This window comes from Convolutriloba macropyga, chromosome 11 (genome assembly GCF_964194025.1).
Source record: "Convolutriloba macropyga chromosome 11, txConMacr16.3, whole genome shotgun sequence".
Lineage (NCBI taxonomy): Eukaryota > Metazoa > Xenacoelomorpha > Acoela > Convolutidae > Convolutriloba > Convolutriloba macropyga.
In genome coordinates, this window is record NC_134478.1 from 57,328,045 (window position 1) to 57,336,099 (window position 8,055).

The window sequence follows — 8,055 nt, forward strand, 5'->3', positions numbered from 1 at the left end:
CGACTCCTATACTGCAAAAGTGAGAAAAATGAAGTCAGCAAAAAATAATCTTTGGGTGCTCTCTTACGGTGCCAAAACAATTTCAGACCATTTTAGGAATTCAAATTTTTTTCAAAACTCTTACAAAATTTTAAATTTTTCCCAGTACGCCTCATATGGTAAATGCGTTGAATATGCTAAGTTAAATACTACGCAAAATCAACGCAAAATATGTAAGATCTACGCTAAAATCAATGGAAAATATGTAAGATCTACGCTTTAAAAGAATTGCGGCTCTTAAGTAAACCAAGGTAATGTGGCACAATGGTAGAAGAGGCGACAAGCAAACAGGAGGGCAGCAGCTCGAGTCCCATACGCAACTGAAGGTTAATAGTTCAAGCAGACGCTTTGATTCAACGCTAAATATGTAAGATCTACGCTAAATTCAACTCCAAATTATGTAAGATTAACGTTGAATGCGTTGAATTTATGTAAGATCAACGCTAAAATTCAACGCTAATTATGTAAGATCTACGCCAAAATTCAACGCTAAACTATGTAAGATTAACGTTGAATGCGTTGAATCTATGTAAGATCAACGCTAAAATTCAACGCTAAATATGTAAGATCAACGCTAAATATGTAAGGTCTACGCCAAAACTCAACGCAAAATTATGTAAGATTAACGTTGAATTCGTTGAATTTATGTAGGATCAACGCTTAAATTCAACGCTAAATATGTAAGATAAGCGGCAACAAGCGTTGACAAGTCGGAAAATTCAGCGCAATTTTCTTACATAATTTTGCGTTGAATGCGTTGAATTTTTGTCTTCAAATTCAACGCATTCAACGCAAACGTATGTAAGAAAATTGCGGTGAATTTTCCGACTTGTCAATGCTAGTTGCCGCTGATCTTACTTTAATTTTGGCCGAATTCCTCGGCCCGGGAAGACTTGAACAAGACCGTGTTGATTTTCGTTGATTCCAAAGAGAAGGGCCGCCTGTTTCAGTGCATTGTTCTAGAAAAAAGAAGATAAGAAGCACAAGTTTAATTACAAGAGGTGAGTTTAGACTTGACAAGTCTTCAACAAGGCTTGACAGGCATTTACAAGTTTTAAGAATTGAAATAAGAGGCCATCAGCACTGACTTGAATATCATGTCTTTTAGTGCAGAAGTGCTGATGAAGACTTGAAACTTGTTCCCGTGCGGGTGGTACTTCGGTCAGGAACCTCAATCCGAAAAATTAAAAACGGAAAATAAATCTCTTGAAAAGTCTGAAAGTGTCCTAGAAAGCCAGAAGGCTGTGTAAAAGAAAAGGAAATCGCAAAAAATGATGCTTTGAAAGCTGTAATTTCGGTTATTTAAAATTGGGAACGCTAAATAAACTATGAGGAGCTAAATTGGACAAATTATGTGCTCAACTCAACATACAAAATGAAAAAGAAATTTGTTTAAAACAATCTTATAACTCTAATTTGGGTCGAATTTGGGCATATTTTGTACCTGCTTTGTTTTTGCGGGCATGTTATTTGCCTGTAAATGCCCCCGCATGAAAACAATTGGATACTCAGATCACGTTGCAAATAACAAGTTGTTCTAGGAGCCGGAGTTCAACTTGTAAAATGGGCCCAAATTTTTTATGATTTTGTAGTTCTGTAATATTTCTATTTAGGCGTGTAAAAAAGCGACATAAAAACGAAACAACAAAAACTTTCAGAATTGCCCAGTACCTATATCAGTTATCAGTTTGCGAGGGGTTGTTATTTTAGCAGAGGCAAAAAGATTTCTGAGAGAAAATGCTGAATGTTATAAAAAAATGCGCTGTCTATCGTTGTAAAACTTTAAAGTCAAAACGAAACTGCTGCGATTATACAATATTGTAACAACATCGTTTTTTGTGAGCACAGCATAAAGCGATGATACAAATTTTCTATTGTTTGTATCCCATCTCGCAATAGGTGATCGATTAATGATTTGTTGCAAAAAGGTGGACCAATAACGATTGTAATGATACCCATAAATACATGTTATTGCCCTTCTTTGTTCTTCGTCAATGAATTTTTGCATTCAGGTAATTTGATAGTTTTTGTTGTTCAAAACGAAAAGCAAGGCAGCCATAAATTGGCCAGATAATCAATCCCATTCCCATTTTCTTCCTTCGAAAAATACAACCAAAACATTTTTTGCTCCCGCCCTCCATGAAACAGAGGCCTAAAAATGGCCATGCTTTTTATAGACATTAAAGGTACAATCGCATTGTGTTCAAAAACGGCTGTTTTAGCGTAAAAAGTTCAGTAATTTAAGCAAACTGGACTTGAAAGAACAATGAAAAATAAGAACAAGTTTTGTGAGATTTTTCCCATCATAGCCCCTCAAAGACTCATTGGTTATATAACTAGCAACCCCCCCCCCCCCACCGCATAGTAACCAAAATGGAGGCTAAAAGTTATATTTTTTGGGGCTTTAGTGAAGAAGATGCCCAATTTTTATTCAAGGTTTTGATTTCTTGCTATGTTTTAAGGCTCAACAAAACACGTGTTTGCTCTTTCTTCTTTCTTAGGTCAATATAATGTTGTTTTTTTTCATAACTTTTTACTTCGAAAAAAAGTTGGACCTCATTTTCTTTTTTTAATTTTATCGATTGAAGACTTAATTTAAAAACCTCATTAAGAAACTGTTTTCCATTTTACTGTTGAAAGAAATATTTTTCAACACGATTTTAATATTTTGGCTTAAAAAAACTTTTAATTAACATACTTTTGAAACATTTTTATAGCTCTAAGTTGGGTCCACTTTGGATCATTTAGTACCTGGGGTGTTTGCAGGTTTTCTACTTGCCTGTAAAATTCCCTTCAGCTCGCGTCGAAATTACCCCCTGATTGAGCCTCAAACTGAATTAAGAGTAGGGGTTAATTGTCTATGGGCGTAAATTGATGTAAGGCAAGAGGGGTAATGGCGGCAATTTTTAGATATTACACCCCAAAAACTACCCTCAAAAGAGATATAAGATGAGAGTGTAAATTAAGTGGGTAAAAATGTAAGATAAGGGGGTAATGTGGAGCAGGGGGGATTTTAGATTTTATCCCTAATCCAAAAAGAAGTAAGATTTGGGGAGTAATTATAGGGCAATTGGGGAGTATTTGGGGAATAACAGAACAATAAAAGATAAGTGTGTAATTGGGGTTATTGGGAGTAGATTTTATAGATGGACCGCCAAGAATTGGGCATGCATTGATTGTTTGGTTGAGAACCAACTGAGGGTAAGGAGACCAACTGCGGGTTCAAGACTGTCAGTCTTCGAGTATGGGGGGAAAACGATGTAAGACTAGGGCTTCTACGGGAGAAACCCGCAATTACCCCTTTACTCTTGCGTCATTTTATCCCCCCAAAGTTACCTCCTATCCTTGCACAGTTTTACCCCTATCCCCCCACCGAAGTAATTTTTACCTTCAATGTTATTCATAGTTAATGTAGTCACAAACTAAAAACAAGGCAGCTCTAATATGACCAGCTAATCAAATTCCCATGTTTTTTCGAACAATATACCAATATAGTTTTTGTTCAACCCCTTCATTGAATGGAGGTTAAAAACTATTATTATTTTTTACAGACGTTATACGTACAATCACATTGAGTTCAAAAACGGTTGTATTAGCAGAAAAGAACTTCAGACACATTTGGAAGATGAGCAGAAAAACAAATTTTGTGCGATTTTTCCTATTATAGCCCTGGGATTTCCCGTTAAAGCCTTCCTCCCCCTCAAAGACTCAAGTGTTATACTATATTGGGGGTTTTGATTTGTATAATGTTGCGGGACTCTGATGACAAGGAGACGCAGTCTGTATTCAAACTTCTGCTTCCTTGCTTTTTTTCATGATCAACAAAACACCTGTATGCTCTTTATAATTTTTAAGGTCATTTTTTTGTTGCTTTTAAATAAAATATATCTGGAAAAAGCTCGGACTCCTGTTTCAATTTTTTTCAAATTTTATCGACATTAAAAATTAAATTAAAAACCTCGTGAAGAATTTGTTTTGAACTTTACTGATGAAAGAAACTTTTTGTTGGCGCATTTTTTAAGTATTTTTGGAAACATTACGTGATTAATACTTCAGTCAAAAAAACACTTAGGGCGCAAACTTATTTCTTTAACATAGTTCACTTATACAACGGAAACCGTTAGAATTCATTCAAAAATAACAAGATATAACAGCCAAATTTTCTTTCTTGTTTTTCGAGCCGAGCATCCTCACTAAGTAAACGAACTGATGTCCAAATCAAACAGTGAAACTAAAATAACATAAGCAAAACTTAATGCTACATTCTATCGAAGCTCAACTATTGTGTTCACTTTTTTCATCATACATGCTCAGTAACTATTTTTAGTACGTCATTACCACACATAAAGTGCAATTCAATTTAAACTCGAGTTACTACACTGTCAGCAAAACAGTATTGCGATGAATGAACCCCTTAAACAATTGCAAAATTATTTTTACAAAAGGCATTGGCATCCACGATTGTGCCATAATTTTACGACTGGCCTGCAAATCTATTTTTTTTACAGAAAAACGGTAAACTGTTTATAGTTAACAACCTTCCTGGGAAACCTTCCTTGCTGTTGAACTTTGGTCGTCATTCCGTTTTAGAGCCAATCAACGATGAGAATTTGAATGTGAACATCGTTAGTTTTGTTTTACAATAATGATATACATTGCATTTTCAAGCGCCATTAATCAGCGGTAAAATAATTGCTTCTGTGATTGTACAGCACAACTTAAAACTGGCCTGTTTAAAAAAGATTTAGCATTGATCAAATCAAACATTTCTTCTGAGGAGCAAAGTTCTTAAGTAAGAGAATCTTTGCGCGAAGCTTAAAGTGACTCTGGTTCACTAGTTGTAACGAAACCCAGTCTACTCCGACGTTCGTGCTATTGAAACAAATAGATAAACTTGCTATCAACAAAAATAGAATGTTCTTTGTTTGTCATTGCCGTTTACAGTGGTTCTGAATTTTTTTGTAATCTTTGTAATAGAAGACGAAATTGTTACATTGATATAGCCAACTTAATGTGCCACGACTTGCCGTATTTAGAAACTCCAATTATCTTTTGCGCTTTGAGTGTTAAACAAAAAACACAACAACATTTGATTCTTCCAACGTTTAATTATTTTGGAATTCGGATCGAAAACGTGTTTGTTTAACAGCAAAGCTAAACGACTAGATGTGGGACTAAATGAGTGTCAAGTAACACAACGGTAATCTACGATATAGCGGATAATACAGTTTGAAAAAGTTAATGGCAAAACCATACAATGCGGACAGATTTGAAACAGCTTAAACAAACTGTTAGGCGTAAAGCTTTCGTTGTTTTTGACAGGAAAAGATCCGTTACATTTGATCGGTGATTGTGAGAGTAGAAGGCAATTTGCTGTTCAATCTGATGGAGTGAAAGCCAAATGCTCCAACCAAGGTATCAACAGCAAAACGCCAGCAGAGCGAATTGAAAAGTGCAATTAAATAGAGAAACTGGAGTCCGAACGCTGCTAAAGGAAGTAAGCAAAGCAAAATCTAGCAACAACTAATAAATTCAACTCATATTAGCATATGTAGCAAAACGGTACAGTATCAGATAGAACAATCCGATGCGGCAAGAAATATCAAAACTTAGTAGAAGATGCTGACATTGAACGAAGGCTTGACTACAAAATAATCAGCAATTCAGACCAACCCAACATACCGAAAGTTCTCAACAAACCGACTGTTCACCTTCTAGATGAGAAAATTGCCAAGCAGCTTAACCGTTGAAACAAGTGCTTGCCTTATGCAGCAAACTTTGCTGAAGATCAACTAAATCAGTCAAGAGAGTGCAAAGCAAATCCGGACAATCATTGGCCTGCGTATATAAGCAACGGTGCTTAACCCAAAAAATTGAAGAGCAGAAAACACATTTCAAGCAACTACGGATGTGAGAGCATCAACCAATTCCCAAATGACAACTCAGTTGCTCAAACTATAGAAAGCAGAGCATCTACAATCGTTCAGGAAACGGAAAATGTTTCGGAAACATCTTCAGCGAACCGATGGTTCGCAGAAGGAGCGAAAAAAAATTATATCGAGTTTGAGACAAACTAGCAACTAGATCAAGCACGGTTTGAACAAAGATAGATAAATCTAGAAATTCAAAATCAAGGAAATCAAGCGTGGGCTAGAGCGCAAAGCCCAGAGATTAGCTTTAGAAAATGTCACAGCCAGTGCGCAGACCAAACCAAATTTCAATTGGACATCAAACAAGATATATTTTCCGGATTGGGCCCGTAATATTGACTACAAATGCCTTCAAATGCCATGTCCGGCTGATCGCTTCGAAACAAGCGCCGAATTGAATAGGCACAGTCACTTCACCCAATATCGAAGCCCACACGATCAGTCGTCAGGCTTTGAAGACCGGGACGCTTTCTTCATCGCTCTTTTCCGATAACACAATGGTTTTTTCAGGTGGCAGTTGCCCAACAAAATAATGTGAAAAACTTCGATGGGAACCTTCTCGAGTGGCTGGAATGGTCTAGCATCTGGAATGCAACACTGGATCAACGGACAACACCAGGCTCACAAAAAGAGAGTACTGGTGACAGCTCTATGGTTTTGCTTGGAATATTATGGAGAGAAAATTTGGAAGAGCACAAGAGATCATCAATACAAACCGGAGAGTCTCCGCCAGGCAAATCAGTAGAGACCTCACGGCTGATCAGTTCCGATCAGTTTCTCGGTCAGTTTTTCTAATCCTGTCGTCGGGTTAAAACTGTAAAGACAAGTTGATTATCGGCAATCAAACACGACACTATACAGAGCAGTAGATAAACTATCTCAGGTTCTGAAAACGTTTTCAGCTATCAAGGGAAAGCAAAAAAACAGAAGACAGAAGAAGTTTAAATAGACACAAACAGTTCTTGAAGAAAAAGACTTTCGGGGGAAATTTGAACGTAGAAACAACGACGCTAAGATACCAGACACTAACTCAATGTTTGTTCTGGCAATCTCAAAGTTCATTCAGGAATATAATTGGGAATGCTCTGTAAGCAGCAGTGAGGAAGCAACGATTAGGTTACGGAAGCCTGGGCAAAGCACACTAGACCAAAGATTGTTAATTCAATGCATGTTGTATAAATGGATGTTCCAATTAAGTTAGAGGCACCGTTTTTAAGCTAAACGCTGGCATAAATGAAATGAAGGTTATGAATACAAAAAGGTTAGAATTGTTTGTTCCGTTTGAACAGTTTCTTTCGTTTTTTGTTCACATTAGACCAACCACTTCTTATAGGCATCACGACTAACAAAAGACAGCATTGGGACATGGAAGTGCAGCCGTTTGAAGAGGCCGAGTCCTTGAGGTGGAAGGAACGACTTCCAATTGTATCTTCGAACAACTTTCCAAGCATTGATCGAAGATAATTCAGTACAGCGAGGGACTACATGGATCTTTACAACGGATCTTCACAACGGAACTTCACAATGGATCTTCACAACCGATCCGCATGTAATTGTGCAGAAATGTAAGTTAGATTGAAAGAACAGATACTCAGGAACAAAAAAAGATACCTAGTTGCTATTGTTAGTCAGACTCGACTACATTATTGCATAAAAAAAGCAGCTCCTATGGGAACAAGGAAGTATAAGAGGCCCATTGAGCAGCTGAGATATTAGATGTAGTTGATCTTTCAATTTCGAAACAACAAAAAGGGCACCAACAAACCAGCAGACATTGGAACAAATGCGATCAACATCGACGACCCCAACAAAAGTGAAAATTTCACTGGGCAGACCAGGTGGAAGCGATCTGAAAGTGAATGAGCAAATCAATTGAGCGTAATCTTTGCCTCAGATGAGGAGAACATACCCTCATCAGTCCTAATGAAACTTAAAGAAGAACAGGAAGCTGTTGTTCAGCGGGAAAGAATCAGTAAATTTAAGGGGCCTTGAGAATAGGTTGGCCGTCGTACAGCAATCATCGAGCAAGGACAAGTCAGCAACAATTGTAGTCAGTGTTTTGGAAAGTGAAAAAGCAAATGCAATT